At 36.7% G+C, this 16176-nt stretch overlaps 1 pseudogene; it reads right to left on the bottom strand.

Moving 5' to 3' along the window:
* The window catches only part of LOC149569202 (AP-1 complex subunit mu-2-like), a 123865-nt pseudogene that overhangs the window by 83163 nt on the left and 24526 nt on the right, over positions 1 to 16176 (bottom strand).

Below are 16176 nucleotides of genomic sequence, written 5' to 3'. Positions count from 1 at the left end.
GGTTACCCAACAATTTCTTTGAAAGCTTAACTCGCAGACATGTTATTTTCTATAGCTTATGTCCATTAGGGTTTTAATTTCATGTTATTTTGTTTAAAATAATCATTATTTTTCTTTACTAACCACTTGTTAAATTAGGAATTCATAGTAGTTGCATCATTAGATTGTATTCATTGGAAAATATAAAAATATACAAAAAAATATTTCTTTCTTATGTGCTTTATTTTAAAGCAATGAGCAGATTCTACGTCTAATTAGAAATCAAAATTAACTAGAAAAGTCCTCCTTGTGGGAAAAAAAAATTATCTTCAATTGAGTGGATTCTAGTAGGTCACAAGATCACCCAAAACCTTGGAGTTGATTCACAAAATTAAATTTTCAAGAGAGGAGTTCAAAAGAATATCTATCATTTAGCATTGTGCATAATGAAAGCTCAACAATGACATAGATCATTGGGATAGACATATAGTTTAATTGATGAGGGAATGGATCTAGAAGAAATTTTAGATGGATCCAATTCTCCAAGCCATACATTTGCAAGCTACTACCAGGCCTTAGATAGGAAAAAGGTGCCAAGGTAACCATACCAACATACCCTACTAAATTACTAGTGATTCTGGAAATGGTACACCAACATGAGAGGGAGGTTGAGTATATTGAAGTTGAAAAGGGAAAAGGAAAAAGGATAAGAGAAGTCCCTAGAGAAAGGAAGAAAGTGACTAAGGCCCAAGTAACATAAGCCTAGTCAACACCAGAGCCAAAGCAAGCAGAGTGAGTTCAACCAAAGTAACTTCTAGAGAAACCACAAACAAATAACCATAGAGAAAAGAAGTGGAAGTACCAAAAGAGGAAGGAGTTTTGCCACTAAGGACCTAAGGAAGAAGCCTCCCTATCTATGCCAAAAAGAGCTAGAATGGAAACACTCGTGGTAGGTGTCAAAAGGAGGAGATAGAAGAAGAAGAGTACTTCCTGCCCATAGATTCTAGAAACCATTCTTGAAGTGGAGGATGAGGAAGAAGGGGAAAATTTTGAATTTGTCCCCTTAAATAAGAGAACCTACTTAGCTAAGGCGGCAAAGGAGAAAAGTAGGAGAAGCTTGAGTAAAACACCTCTATCTGCCCCTAAAGAACCTATCCAAAAGGAAATTCAAAAGATGAACAAAATAAATGGATACTTGAGATGGAAAGTGAGGGAACCAATATTTTGACCTCTTAGATTTTGACTTCATACCCATAGGTATTTAGATGGTGAGTGAGAAAATAAGGGATACCCCAAAAAATGAGTCATTGGGAGAGGATTGGAATTAATTTCCTCTTTTGCCTCAGGGACCTCTTGGCATTCCACCACCACCAAAAGGTATGACCACAATAATCAATAAAGGGTCAATAGTTCCACCTCCTCCAATAGTCCAAGTAGAAGTAGAAAGTTAGGATACCAATTAAGGAGTATATCAATGGCTTCATGCCAATGAATTATTTGAAGAAGGGAAAATAATAGAAGAAATTCAACAAGATCCCTTAGATACAAAGGCCAAATCCTTAGTGCAATTCCTTTTGAGGAGCTTGCTCAACATGATAAGACTTTAGAGAGGAGTGATAAGGGGAAGGAGCCTTCTTCTAAACCAACTTATTTGGCCAAGTACATGTCACCTATGCAAACTAAACCATCATGGCTAGAGAAGAAGGTTATGTTTTGATAGAAGAAGAAGATGGAGCTAATAGAAGATGAGGGAATGAAGTAATTGATAATATAAATAAAGATGCCTAATCCACCTAAGGGTGATGCCAAAACACTTGCCTTCATTATGAATAAAAAAGATCAAGACCTTCTAGCCAATATTTCCATTCCTCCTCCTCATGCCAACACAGAAGAACTATTAGATTATGGTGACTGATCAGGAAAGTACTGTAAAAAAAACTATGGGTCGTGGCCGACGTTGTAGCTAACATATTATAGCTAACTTATTGTCGACATGTTGTAACCCTAAAATGGATAAAATACTTGTATAAAAGGGTTTAGGGTTAGGTATTTTTTCATTATTTTGTGATGCAAAATTGGTTCTTGCGGTGGTATTGAGCTATAAGGGATTATAGACTGTAATTAGGTTGTAATCACTGGATTGTAATAAGATTGGACTTGCTATTTGGTGGACGTAGCCTAGGGATTGGGTGAACCACATTAAATATTGGTGCCTTGTGTTCATTTCTATGTGATCTATTATTTTCTGTTATTAGTTATATTTGCATGTAGTTTTTTTAAATTCTGTCAATGGTTTATCCTAACAAGTGGTATTAGAGCCAGGTTGTTTTTTTAGTTATCCTCTATAGGAAAGTTTCACGATTGAGTGGGAGTCTCACGGTTGAGTGAGAGCAATGGCAGATGAGGGTAAGCTGAGGGTTGATAGGTTTAATGGGCAGAACTTCCAATTATGGAAGATGCAAATGGAAGACTATATGTATCAAAAGGATTTATGGAAGCCGTTGGAAGGCAAAGCAAAGAATTAGGGAACTATGTTAGATGCTGAATGGGATCTTTTAAACATAAAGGCACTCAAAAGCATTTGGTTATGCTTGGCACTATTAGTGGCATTTAATATTACAAAAGCAAAGACAACAAAAGAGTTGATGAAAACCCTAGTGACACTATATGAAAATCCCTCCACTTCAAACAAGATATTTCTCATGAAGCATTTATTTAATATGAAAATGGTAGAAGGTGGATTTTTTGTAGATCATTTAAATGAGTTTAATACAATTACTAGTCAGTTATCTTCTATGGGTATCAATTTTGATGAAGAAATTAGGGCTCTCTTGTTTTTGTGTTCTTTGCCTGAAAGCTAGAATGGCTTGGTAATGGCTGTGAGTAATTTTGTTCCTAGATCTAGTACCCTAAAATATGATGATGTGATCGGTGTTGTTTTTAGTTAGGAAACTCATAGGAAATCCTTAGGTGGATCTACATCAAGAAGTGCTTTGAATGCACAAAGCAAGGTTAGAACGACTGAGAGAGGAAGTAACTTTGAAAATCATGGGAAATCAAGAGGAAATTCAAAAGGGAAGAGGTCTCAATCAAGAGGACTAAATGACTGCTGGTATTGTGGGAAACTAGGGCACAAAAAGAAAGATTGTTGGAATCGAAAGAAAAATGAAGGAGATAAATCAGATGGAGACAAGGAGGCAAATGTGGTAAGTAACAAATTTGAAGAGGATGCTTTGATTCTATCTTTAGAAAGTGTTGATAATTCATGGGTTTTAGATTTTGGTGCTTCATTTCATGCTACACCTAATAGAGGTTATTTCATTGATTATGTCTAAGGGGATTTTGGGATTTTTTATTTGGGGGATAATGAACCTTGTCAGATTGTTGGAAACGGAAAAATTAAGATTAAGTTGCAGAATGGGAATCATTGGCTACTACATGAGGTAAGACATGTTCCAAGGCTGAGTAGGAATTTAATTTCAGCGGGGCAACTGGGTGATGAGGGTTGTGTAGTTACTTCTAATGATAAAAATTGGAAGGTTTCAAAAGGTTCCCTTGTAGTAGAAAAATGTGTGAAAGTAGGCACTTTATATCTTTGTACAGGTCATATTGTTCCTTCTACTTTGATTGTTTCAAAGAAAAATGGATGTTCAAGAACAATTGCTATAGTTGAGCAAGGAGAACAAATAGCTGCTATAGATTCTGATATAGCGTTGTGGCACAATAGACTTGGGCACATGAGTGAGAAAGGTATGAAATTACTTCATTCAAAGAAAGTTTTACCAGGTCTAAAATGTGTTAATATGGATCTCTGTGAAGGTTGTGTGTATGGAAAACAAAAGAGAGTGAGTTTTGTAAAGACTGGAAAGAAAAATAAAATGGAGAAATTAGAGCTTGTGTATACAAATTAATGGGGAATAGCTTAGGTATCTTCACTTGGTGGCTCTCATTATTATCTTACATTTATTGATGATGCAACTAGAAAAATATGGGTTTATTTCCTTAGATAGAAATCTGATGTATTTCAAACTTTTAAGAAATGGAAATGCTTGGTTGAAAATGAGATGGGTAAGAAATTAAAATGTCTCAAATCTGATAATGGTGGTGAGTATTATAGTCATGAATTTGAATATTATTGCTCCACTAATGGTATTCATAGACAAAAAACTATTCCAAGGACTCCATAGGAAAATGGAGTGGCTAAATGCATGAACAGGACTATAATGGAGTGCATAAGGAGCATGAGGTTGCATGCTAGGTTGCCCTTACACATGTGGGCAGAGGTTGTCAATACTTCAGTATATTTGATTAATAGAGGTCCCTCTACTCCTTTGGGCTGTGGTATTCTAGAGGAGGCATGGACTAGTAAGAAGGTGAGTTATTCTTTTCTCAAGACCTTCAGTTGTGAAGCTTTTGCTCATATAGACTGTCTAAATAGAACCAAGCTTGAAGCTAAATTAAAGAAATGTGTCTTTGTTGGATATGGCATTAATGAATTTGGTTATAAGCTTTGGGATTTTGAAAATCCTAAAATTGTTACAAGTTGGGATGGCATATTCAATGAGAAAATGTTGTACAAAGATCTATTGTAGCAACATGAGAAGAAATAAGATGATTATGTAGTATTGGATGATACTCCAAAAGCTGATGTTCTAGCCATTCCTCATGATGTGCAACAACTGCAACAATAAATACCACACACACCAATGAATATTAGATGGTCAACAAGACAAATTAGACCTCCACAAAGATTTTCTCCTTCTTTGTATTCTATTTTACTTACTGATGCTGGTGAACCTGAAAGTTATGATGAAGCTGTGCAAGTGAATACTAAGATTCAGTGGGAGTCTGCAATGAAAGATGAAATGGACTCTTTGCTGAAGAATAAGACATGGGATCTATGCAAGTTTCCTATAGGTAAAAAGGCTTTATAGAATAAGTGAGTTTATAGGTTGAATTAAGAGGAAGGAGGTAAGAAAAGATTTAAGGCCAAGTTAGTTGTAAAAGGATTTGCACAGAAAAAGGGAATTGATTTTGATGAGATATTTTCTCCTATTGTTAAAATGACTTCTATCCATACCATTTTAAGTCTTGTGGCTACTGAAGATTTTCATTTAGAGAAGCTAGATGTTAAAACAACCTTCCTTCATGGTGATTTGGATAAAGAAATATATATGGCTCAGCCATAGGGATTCAAGGTCAAAGGTAAGGAGAACTTAATGTGCAAATTGAAGAAAAGTTTACATGGCTTGAAGCAAGCACCTTGGCAATGGTATTTGAAATTTGATAGTTTTATGCATGAGCATGGATATAATAGGTGTCATTCAAATTACTATTTTTATTTTAAGAGGTTGGATGATGATAGTTATATTATTTTATGTTTATATGTTGATGATATGCTTGTAGCTAGGTCTAATGTGGATCATATAAAGGGGCTAAAATGCCAGTTAGCACATGAATTTGCTATGAAGGATTTGGGGGGAGCAAAAAGAATCCTTGGTATGAAGATTTGTAGAGATAGGAAGAATAGAATATTGACACTATCTTAGGCTGATTATGTTGAGAAGGTGTTGCAACGTTTCTCTATGGAGAATGCTAAAGCTGTCAACACACCTTTACCTGGTCATTTGAAGATGACTAAGGAGATGTGTCCTAAGAAATAGGAAGAGGAGGATAAGATGTCCAAGGTACCCTATGCTTCAGCTGTAGGAAGATTAATGTATGTTATGGTATGTACTAAGCCAGATACTGCACATGCAGTGGGAGTCATTAGCAGGTATATGAGTCATCCAAGATTTGAGCATTGGAATGTTGTCAAGTGGATTCTCAGATATTTGAGAGGAATATCCAATAAGTGTTTACACTTTGGGGGCTCTACTACTAATTTATAGGGCTATGTTGACTTAGATTTGGTAGGGGATATTGATACCAAGAAAAGTACTACAGGTTATGTCTTTACTATTGGTGGGACAGTCGTGAGCTAGGTTTCTAGGTTACAAAAGATTAACGCTCTATCCACTATAGAGGTAGAGTATGTTACTTCTATAGAGGCAGCCAAGGAGATGATATGGCTTCAATTATTCTTGGAAGAATTGGGACATCCTCAGAAGGACAATTATTTGTTCACAGATAGTTAGAGTGCCATTCATCTTGCAAAGAATTATGCTCTACATTCTAAGACCAAACACATACAGTTGTAGTACCATTTCATTGTTAGAATTCTTTAGAATAACTGAGAGGGGGGGGGGGGGTGAATCAGTTATTCAAGGTCCAAATGCCCTATTAATACCCTTTTCATATGTTCAAACTCAAATCAGTCATATAAGCAAATTACTGTAAATCAACATGCAAAGATAAAACATTCAAGATCAACACATGACACAATGATTTACGTGGAAAACTAATTTGGGAAAAACCACCAATAATATGCTACTTGATTCTCACTCTTCTGAAGTGATGCCCTGTTAAAAGCCTGCCCTGTTAAAGGCTTACAACACACTGTTAAATGTGATCTTATTAGAGGATTTCAGAAAACTGTAAGGAATGGGCCTAGTTAAAGGTCTTTAGAACATCCACTTGGAATGTCACCCTGTTAAAGGATTTATCTAATGGCTATTAAACCAACCTAAGTCCATAGAATTTATCATACTATTACAATTGCTAGAAAGTAACGATAATGGTCTTTTGATCTGACATAACCTACAACATACTTTGTAGATTTTAGATCACTCTTTTAGCTCAATCCTTATGCTTAGCTTCAATCACTTCAGCTCTGACTGCTTGTCTCCCTCTCAAGCTTTGTCTCCTTGAGTCTTCCTACTCATTTTGCCAATGCAATCATCCTTGAGGTCATCTATTAAATAGAGTTCCTGTGCTTTCTTCTCCTTAGCACATTCTTTAGCATTTCATGCTTTTATGCTTGACTATGGCTCTCTCTCACACTATCCCCTCTATTCCACACTTCTTCTCTTCTTTTTTTAATTAACTTATGTCTTCTTATATACAAGTTTGATTTTCCTTTGCTGCTCAATTCTCCCTCTCTAATTTTTGGGTTTCAAAATGGATTAGGTAGGATACAATGTATCTACCCCATATCTTGTTTTCTTCTTGAAACTTTGCCAATTGTATCTTAAAAATGTTCTACATGGTGTTCTGTGCCACCAACTCATCATTCTTATCTTCTTTTTAATTCACAGTTTTCTAGATAACAGCTTTGTCGGCTTAGATCTGGTGAATCTTTGATTTCCTAAATAATGCAGCAACTCGACATTATTGAGTTACTGGTGCTCAGCACCTCTGTGTTACTCGGCACCTATACCAGCTCGGCACTTGAACTTTCTTGGCACTTGAACTTGCTTGGCACTTGAACTTGCTTAGCACTTGAACTTGCTCAACACTTGAACTTTCTCGGCTCTTACTAGCTTGCTCGGCACCTTCTCTCTAATAAACTAAGTTTGAGCTTTACAAAAACCTTAGATCTTTGATATGTTTCAATGTGCTCATTCTTTGTATCTTTTAGTATGTCATCCAATACACTGTTTCATTAATGGCTTGACTAATCCTTGTACTTCATTACAACATCATAACTTCAACCTTTCTCTAGGTGTCTTAGTTACATCTTATTGATTGCCTCCACCTTGACAATAAACTAATTGATAGTATTTGGATCACTAAAGCAATTGTCATCCCTACAAGTAGCAAGTTTGACATCAATGACAAAACAATGATTGAGGACATTCTTTACAAGTTCCATATATTATTCCAATAATTGTTCTTATGATCATTTCAATATTTCTCCCTCTTTGACATAAATGCCAAAGATGTAGCATCTTTATCATACATAATGTAAGCTTTGGCTTCTTGTTGTCTTTCTCCCTCTATCACCATACTTGTGACTAATTTGGTGTTTCTGTTCCTGCTGTCATCCTTTGCATCAACCTGTTGATATTTCAATGATTTATTCCTATTGATGCAAGGTAGCTTCCTTGTTGCCTTAAACTGCTTGACTTAGGGGTATAACCCCCAGCTTGCCTCTAAGATATTCATAGGCATCCTTGGGCAATGGTTTGGTGAAGATATCTGTAGTTTTTTCCTTTGTGTGAATATATTCCAACTTCACTTGTTTTTCTTCTACCAATTCTCTGACATAATGATACTTGATTGCAATATGCTTGCTTTTTGCATGCATCACTGGATTTTTGGATATGTTTATAGCACTTGTATTATCACAATACAATATCACCAATTTTGTTACTTCTTATTTCATTCCATTCAATAGATGTGTGAGCCATACAATGTTTGTACAATTGACTGCAGCTGCCACATATTCTGATTCTGCAGTGGACTGGGATATACATGTTTGTTTCTTGCTAGTCCAGGTAACTAGCCTTTTGCCTAGAAATAATGCACCTCTACTTATGCTTTTTCTGTCATCAATGTTTCCTCCCCAGTCTGCATCTGTAAATGCATTGAGTTCAAATTTTGCATTCTTTTTGTAGTATAGACCAAAATCATCAGTCCCTTTGAGATATCTCATTATTCTTTTTACTGCTATGAGATGATTTTCTTTAGGATTAGTAGAGAATCTAGCCACTATTCCAATTGCTAATGCTATGTCTGGTCTACTATGTACAACATATTGTAGTTTTCCAATCATGGATCTGTACATTGTTTGATTGACTTCAGCTGACTCATCATTTTTGGATAGCTTATTGCCTGTGGCCATTGGTGTGCTGACTGGTTTGGATTCCTCCAATCCAAATGTTTTAAGAATTTATTTGATGTATTTTGATTGTGTAATAAATATTCCATGTTTGAGTTGATGAACTTGTTATCCAACAAAAAATTTGATTTCTCCAAACATAGAAATTTCAAATTCATGTTTCATTTTGTCAGCAAAGCCTTTGCAAAGTACTTCCTTACCACCAAATACTATGTCATCCATAAAAATTTCAGATATAATAATGTCTTTACCTTCTTCAGCTTTGATGTACATGTTGTTGTTATCATCAGTTCTTTCAAATCCAATTTGCACTAGATACTTGTGAAGTCTCTCATACCATGCTCTAGATGCTTGTTTCAAACCATAGAGTGCTTTATGTAACTTACACACCATATCCCTATTGTTTTCATCAAAAAATCCTTCTGGTTGTTCAATGTAGACTTCTTCTTCTAGTATACCATTTAAGAAGGCGGATTTTACATCCATTTGATAGACTTTGAAATCTTTGTAGGCAGCATATGCAAGTAAAGTTCTTACTCCTTCCATTCTAGCAATAGGAGTGAATGTTTCTCCATAATCTATTCCTTCTTCTTGAGCATAACCCTTGCATACTAATCTAGCTTTATTTTTGGTAATCTCACCATTCTCATCTAGTTTGTTTCTGAATACCCACTTGGTGCCAATCACATTCTTGTTAGTTGGTCTGGGGACCAAACTCCAAGTTTTATTTTTTCTTATTTGATCAATTTCTTCTTCCATAGCTTTATACCAGTCGCCATCTTGTAATGCACCGTATACTATCTTGGGTTCAGATTTGCTAATTAGACATGATTCATGTCTTAGTCTGCTCCTTGTCATTGGTCTTGCATCTTTGTCACCAATTATTTGTTCAGCAGGGTGATGTATTTTTACATATTTGGATAATCTTGGCTCTATCCTTGTTTCCATATTTGATCTTTCAGATTCAGGATCACTGTGCACTTCATTTTTAGGTTGTTCTTCATCATGTATGCTATCTTCTGAATCAGATTGTGCATTTTCTTCATTCTGTAACTCGGCTTCTGAATGAAACTCGGCATTCACTGGTTGTAAATTGGTCGAAACTGACACTTGTTGTTGACTTTAAATTTGATTGACATCATCCTCATCAGTAGTTATTCCTTCATAACAGTATACAAAGGTTCTGTATTCTTCCATTTTCTTTGGTTCTTTAGCTTGGACTTCTATGTGCTCATCAAAATTTACATTTGCACTTTCTACAATTTTGTTAGTGTTAACATTCAAACACTTATATGCCTTACTTCTTGTGGAGTAACCAAGAAATATACCTTCATCACTTTTTGCATCAAATTTTCCATTTCTAACATCTTTAAGGATAAAAAATTTGCAACCAAATATTTTGAAATGTTTTACATTTGGTGAGTAACCATACCATAATTCAAAAGGTGTTGTATTTGTACCTTTCTTGACTTGTACTCGATTCAATGTATGAACCGCTACATGTATGCGTGAAAATGCGGCCTATGCTAACACACACACTTCAACACGGTCCTTATTTGCGGATTCATCGCGGAATGAACATTGAATTGTACATCCAAAATTTGCCCTGCAAAGCGACCTGTTGTCTTCTATCTAAAGGGATTTTGCCTATTAATATCCTCAGAATCGAGGTATAGGCAACCAGACCCTCTAAGAATGAAGGATTTGACAATGGAATTAAGCTAAGAATGAGTATACAGATTAATCTAAGAAAATGAAAGATGCAATGTAATCTAAGAACAAATGAAGCAAACTAGATTAAGCATATGCATGATTAAACTAAAATGAGATTAAACTAAAAATGAGAATGTATGCAAGAAATGTAAGGAAATATGAGCATGAATTTCAACAGTAATTCGATAGAAAATCAATTCATCCTCCCCCAAATGAAGAGATGAGGGTCTCTTAAATAGAGTTTCCTGTAATCCATCAACGGTTGAGATCGATTCAAATCAACGGTCAAGATTGAAGATGAGTTTCAGTCATAAAGGGAGATCCCCAAGTTAAAGGGAGTTAACAGACTTAATTTGAGATAAATAAGGAGTTAACTGTTTTAAATTTGAGTAGAAAAAGGAGTTAACTGTTTTAACTCATTTTTGATCAATAGTGAACTGGAAATTCCCCTTTTTTGAACTGAAGAGAGATTTTTGTTGAGATATTTAATTTAATAAAATGAAATATGCTCTCATAATTACTTTTTCTATTTAATTAAATAATCTTTAATTAATTAGAGACACTTTTGTTTAATTAAATAACTTCATTTAATTAATTAGGAATGTCTTCCCATTTAATTAAATAACTTTGTTTAATTATTTAGAAGTAAGTACTCCATTTAATTAAATAATTTCTTTTAATTAATTAGAAATACCTTTCTCATTTAATTAAATAATTACATTTAATTAATTAAGATAGGCATATTTATTAAATTAAATAAATTTAATTCCATAATACATTAGCCTTAGGATATAATTTAATTTAATTAAAGTATAAATACTCAATAATTAAATCAAATATTAATCAAGTAGGTTTAATGCAACTAATATGAGTACGTACTATAGGAATTAAATAAGAAATATGATGAATGCAGATTAGGGTTTTTCTGCATCTGACAATTAAGTCAAGTAATGAATAGCAAAATGAGAATTGCCTATTAGAATAGGGCTTTGAAATTATCAGAAATAGACTAGAATTGGTATAATGGCAATGAGTCAATTTTGGGGTATTACATTTTGCCCCTCTTTGAATGAATGTGCGAGCAACATGTTTAATTCAAAGATAATCAGAAAGCATTATGTGAACATGAGATTGGTTCCGAAGGTGATGACACAGAGACAAATTGATAAGCTTTTTAAGGACCTTCTCTAGAGCAGAGCTTAATCCTAAGGAATTCAAGCAGAGCACTTAGATACCTAAGATCGATAGCATTTAAAAGACTATCTTCAGAACGAAGCGTAATCTTTAAGGATCTAGACAGAATGTCTAGATACCTAAAATTGATAAGCATTTAAAAAGTTTCTTCATAACGAAGTTTAACCTTTAAGGATCCAGATAGAACACCTAGATACCTGAAATTGATAGTATTTAGAAGATTATCTCCAGAACGAAGCTTAATCTTCAAGGATCCAGATAAAACACCTAGATACTTGAAATTGATAATATTTAGAAGATTATCTCTAGAACAAAGCTTAATCTTCAAGGATCTAGATAAAACACCTAGATACCTGAAATTGATAGTATTTAGAAGATTATCTCCAGAATGAAGCTTTAATCTTCAAGGATCCAGATAAAACACCTAGATACCTGAAATTAATAGCATTTAGAAAGTTATCTCCAGAACGAAGCTTAACCTTCAAGGATCCAGATAGAACACCTAGATACCTAAAATTGATAAAAGATAACAAGGTCTCATCATGAGTCATAGAATCATCCCCAGAATGAGATTTGATCCTCAAGAGTTGAGGTTTAGACTGTCCCAATACCTGTCCATTGAACTCTGAGAAGAGTTGTTATAAGGTCGATCAATTGATGAAAAGATAAGATAGATGGTAGAAATGTCAGATAGAAGGGAACAACAAGCCCCAAGTGATGAGATGCCCCAAGTGACTAGGACATAAGATGGGAACTAGATGCCCCGAGCAATAAGTATTTAATGATGTAATCATCATGCCCCCTTAGGAGAAAAATTGAAAGATGACACACCAGAAATATGATTTGAAGCAGTATATCATGTAAAGTTGACTTAAGTTGACTATTTTCAAAATGAAATTTGAAAATATGGAGAATGTAAAGTTGAAAAGATTCCAAGAATTATAAAGTATCAGAAAGATTTGACTGCACAAGCATTCGATCACATCGGTCCCTAAAATTTTAAAACACATTTTTAAGGCTTTTGGGTGTGTCAGATTTTGAATTTGATCCCAAAAATGGATCCAGAATGGTCCAATTAGCCAAGGGTGCAATTTTTGCACAAATCCGAGCACTTTGAAAAATTTGGTCAACACCTATATAATGGCTTGAAGGGTCATTTTCAATTCATTTGTGCTTTTTTCTTTTAGTGATTTTGAGCTCTGATATAGACATGGCAGTGAACTTGAGATATCATCATTTTGAGTGCTCCAGACGACACAACCGGCTAGCAGACTATGGACCACCGGTGAGTCATCGATCTCCCATCTTCGTACTTTTGATTACACGCATTTCAAGATCATTTATGCACTTTTTAGCATGTTTTAGGATGTTCAATTCTTTCTTCGTGCGAGACCGATCTCTTCTCATGTGAAGATATTCTTTCTTCGCGCGAAGAAAAAGGATGTGTTGTTTCTTTGTGCGCGGTCAGAATATCTTTGCGTGAGGCAATTTTGGCTTCGCGTGAAGATGAAGGTTCTTTGCGCATGGCAAATCTTGTTTCGCGCGAGAACCTCTTTTCTCGCGCAAGATGATCTATCTTCGCACGAGGAGATCTATTTTCACATGGAGGAGAGTTTCTTCGTGTGAAGAGAGAACTATTTCGCGCGAAACCATAGTATTCGCGCAAGATTTTGCAATCTCGCACAAAATTCTGTGCCAGTTTTGTAATTTTTTTGCATTTTAGAAATCACATTGTATTTTGTTTTGATGCTTCGATTTGACTTGATACTGATCATTTTTTTATCATTTTTTTTTTATTGCGCGTGCAGGAGGTATTTGGAGATGTATTATTTAGATCTCATTATCCACCTTATGGAGAGTTATTGCGGAGTTTGGATGACATAGATCGAGCACACATTGCCTGATTGGATTTGTCTTCACTATGCCAGATTCTAGCCATGATGGTGAATCATGGTTTATTGACTGCATTGGTAGAGCATTTCCATTCAGAGACAAACACATTTCATTTGCCGATGGGTGACATGACTATCACACTAGAGGACATATGGAGGATCTTGAGGATTCCCTTTCATGGTACCCAAGTTGTATATGATACAGTGCCTCGATTAGGGATAGAGGCACTATCCATTGTTTTTGAGAGAGAGCTACCGAGGGGCAAGGCCATCAGCTGGGATGAGCTGATGCATACTTATGGACCTACACACATGTTAGCATCTGTGTTGGGTATTTTCTTGAGCTGCTTCCTATGTCCTGACAGGGGATAGCATGGGTTGGAGTGTGGATGGGGTGTCATGCTCCGTAGGATGGTTGAGGCACCTGAGATCTTTGGGTGGGGTCAGTGTATGTTGGCCCATCTTTTTCATGAGATGCATGAGGTCATCTTCCATGAGAAGAAGACCATGGCAGCAGGTGTTTATGTGCTACAGATCTGGGCCTGGGAGCATCTCCCTGTATGTAGACCAATTTTTGAGGACTCGAGAGCCCATGGAGCCCTACATTTGCAGATATCAAGGGCATATTACCAAGGCCCACCTGGGTAAGACTAAGCATTGGCAAGCACATCTCGATGACCTGGTGTCTATTATATGGCGACCCTGGAGAGAGACAGAGGACTGGGATGATGCCTCGAGAGAGCTGCCCTGGATGTTTAGTTCTCAACCGCTGGCAGGCAGGACGACATCAGTCATCTCACGAGTGTGGTGATAGTATGGTAGACCACAAGACATTTTGGCTGAGTACTGTGCCTATGCCAGGGTACAGAAGGATATAGACCAGGGATGGCCTCCACGGATGGATCCAGGATGATCCATGATAGATATTTGCAACCTGGTTGTAGTTTAGTGGGACTACCTGCTAGAGGTAGTAGATGCCGGGATGACACCTGCATATTAGGAATTTTTGATGAGCCATCCATTCCCACACTTCACAAATCCATTAGGGATGGTAGGGCAGGTACAAGGGCAGGGATAGGTACAACCACAAGTGCCACCACAGGTCTAGCACTAGGTACAGCAGATGCCTATTCCCCCATGGCAGATGGGATCAGACCCAGGTGCTGGGGGTAGTGGAGCAGGACATAGTCGGCGGAGGAGGCAGAGGATAGAGGAGCAGGTTCTTCAGCAGGAGGTCCCACAGCAGTAGGCACCTCCACCACAGCAGGCACCTCCACCTCAGCATGCACCAGAGATGGTTGATGAGGATATGCCAGATCAGCCAGTAGGTGGAGTACAGGACATGGTACAGCGGTACCGAGAGCAATTTTGTGTAGCGTCCTGATAGTTGGGAGAGTTGCAGATTGTAGTGGTAGTCAGGGATGCGCAGCTGGTAGAGAGACAGAGAGAGACAGATCGCTAGAGAGAGCGTGTAGAGGCTGTAGAGTGGAGGCTAGAGTTGGCACAGGATGAGATCCACTTCTAGTCTGCTCGAGTTGCATATTATTATGCTACATACACTAGTGCAGTACTTGATGAGACATTGCAGGTGCAGCGATTCTCTCAGTACGCATGAGAGTTCGGAGGTGCACGATCTCCTGTCAGGCCAGATATGCCACCACCGCCTCCACCACTTGTTGCCCCTATTCCTCCTGCTCCTCCCGAAGGCGAGGGTTTGGGACAGAGTTAGATGCTCTGTGCCTGACTTTTATTTTGATCTCTGGCTATGTATCGATTGGTGTGCTAGCACCAGATGTATCATTTTTGATCGATTGCGCTCGAGTAGCGCCCATTTTATTTGTACTGACCCATTCTTTGATATATATATATATACAAGATTTTGAGCTGAGTATTCCTGTGTACATGTCATTGTCTATTTTGTTTTGCTCTGATGTTCATGAGATGTATGTTTAGATAGAATGCATATATATGAACTAACATGTGACATAGTTTTGTGCATTTTTTATTTGACAGTCACAAGTATTCCATGGAGGAACAAGAATCGATGAACCAAACGCTTGTGCAGCCGTGGAGGAATCTGATGCATGTGGAGTATGAATAGGATTACCATCGAATTGCATGCTAATGCCAATGAAGTATGCAAGACTATGTTAAATGCAGCCTTAGGTCCGGTCACTAAGCCTCGATGATTTATCATCATTGGATATAAAACAAAGCTCGTATGTTACTCAACTTCCACTGACATTGCAATCATGAAAATATGAATGTAACATATGTTATTGGAATGTCGAGATTAAATGTAATCATTCGAGGCACAAGAAGCCAGATGACCAGAACATTTGTCCCTTTTAATGTAACAAGTTAACATAAGCATCAAAGCATGAATGCTAGGATGACCTGAATTTTGCTTGTATGATAGGCACACCAAAAAAACGAGAGATTCCTCTTATGCAAAGTATTCAATATTCATGCTGTCCGCAATGACCCTTGCGTTCGTAACCTGAGACAAAAGTGTGCTAAATATACTCGTAGTGACCCGTACATTCACTTAATAGGATGAGTATCAGTATGTACTACAGCATGAAGAGTTGACTCCAACAAACAAGGAGAAGAACCAATATCATTGACATATCTGTATAAAAGGAGTCGAGGTACACACGGCCATCTAATACAGAA

Source organism: Cupressus sempervirens, chromosome 3 (assembly GCF_028749045.1).
Source record: "Cupressus sempervirens isolate cs-2001-9-10 chromosome 3, ASM2874904v1, whole genome shotgun sequence".
NCBI lineage: Eukaryota > Viridiplantae > Streptophyta > Pinopsida > Cupressales > Cupressaceae > Cupressus > Cupressus sempervirens.
The sequence above is the reverse complement of the archived record's forward strand: the minus strand, read 5'-3'. Positions and strand labels throughout refer to the sequence as shown.